Raw genomic sequence first — 1867 nt, 5'->3', positions numbered from 1 at the left:
GAAGTGATTGATTTATCGGAGCTTACACTACTCTCACTACCTAGTCTGCATCCAATCATTGGGGTCATCTAATCACCAACTCTCTTCACTCGTCCAATCATCCTACTCGTCTAATCACTGGTGGCGCAATCAACGTAACATAATGATTGCGGGATCGTGTTGGATAGGAATCGAATGGCTGCGAAAGCTTGGCCGTAGTTTGCTTTTCCTATTTCTACTCCCCCATATGGATGTCGAAATTGGACTAGCAAATTGTGTTGCGAAAGCTCTCTACCAATCCTGTCTCCAAATTATACCACCCCGCCGGTCGCCACATGTAACTGTTCCTTTCTGTTCATATATTTAAGCTAATAATGCCTGGCTCTTGAGTCTCCAAAAACTGTGCGTTAGTCTCGTGTCAATTTGGTAAAATTGCTCGTAGTTTTCAAAACTTACGTTGTCTTACTATTAGCTTGCACAAATTCCATATTGTTAGCTTTATACGCTCATTTTCAGACAACGAGCACGTTGTCATTGTGTTTGTTGTCAACTCGACTCGAGCGGCCGTTTTCTTCCGTGTTTTTTTTGGGGTCAACTCGTAACAATGTAGAAAAAACTACTTCCAGTTTTCGAGTGTGACGGTACGCATATGAAAAATTCCACGATACAACAGAAATAAGAAAAGTCTTCCGCTCGCTGTTGGATTATTTCACAAAGAAACCGCTGATAACTATGCGTGGTTCTCTCCGAACTGCATCGCCGCAGGTGGCGACTTGCTGAGTTGTCCTGTCTTTGCGACCGAGGCAAGCAACGAAATGCTCAAGTGCTGCTAAAAACATTGGGTTGAAGATACATTCAAATTTTTGAAGCCTTCACATCGTTTTCAATATCGCACACCGATTTCATTTAGTGGATAACAGAAAAAACGATTAATTTGGGATCTTGTGTTCGACCCTCAAAGTGCAAGTTCACTACTACATTTCGAGGCAGTTTTAGAGGAAATTAAACTAGCCTTCCCAGTACCACTCAACCAGGGAACTGAAGACGAAGAAGTTGTGGCAGACAACCTCACTAAAATGCATCCAACTAGTCCGACCATGATAAGAATTTCGCGTTTTCTGCGTCCGAAGAGACCTGGTACAAGTCTAAGTGGCCCGATATGACAAGCTTGAAGATGCAAAATCACTTTTCGGGATTCGAGCAACCCGACAGCCAGTAGCATTAAAGGTCTCAACAACATATTCAAACATTCCTGACTTCGAGATAGTGTCCCACATGCCGCTTAGAAAAATTCTGCCGGAGCGTCGGGAAAATAATTTTGCTAACAGAGACAAATCTGAAAATAGCATAAAACTTGGTAATAATGCCACCCCATTCGCAGCAGCGAAGAAAAAAAAAGCGAAACAGATGCAACAATCTGTACAATAGCAGAGTGATACTCGTATCATGGTGCACGAAACTTATATGATCCAGGGCACAGCATTCAACTGTTCAGGAACTCTTCAAGAAACAAAAATGTTCGACGTGGATATTGCAAAAAAAAAAAACTGTAATCCGTGCAAACCTAACTCACAACTTCTAACGGGGTTACACGCAAGTGGCTACATGTAGCCACTTGGTTACGAAGGCCCTTCGCTTCCTACAAGCCCCTACGTCTTCCAAGATTCGTGACCTCTATCAGGTTATGAGCCCAAGTACCATGTCCTCTGCACAAGACGTTTCGACCAAGGTCTCCATCGACAAGTTCAACGGCGACAACTACGCGACGTGGAACCGCTACATGCGTGGTGTGTTCCTGACCAAGTCGGTGTGGCATGTCGTGAACCGGGAGACGACTCCAAGCTTCACGGACTCTCGCGCCAGGGACGAGTATGTCAAGTCGAGCAAC

This window comes from Phytophthora parasitica, assembly GCF_000247585.1.
Source record: "Phytophthora parasitica INRA-310 unplaced genomic scaffold supercont2.4, whole genome shotgun sequence".
NCBI lineage: Eukaryota > Oomycota > Peronosporomycetes > Peronosporales > Peronosporaceae > Phytophthora > Phytophthora nicotianae.
This window is presented reverse-complemented; position numbering follows the sequence as displayed.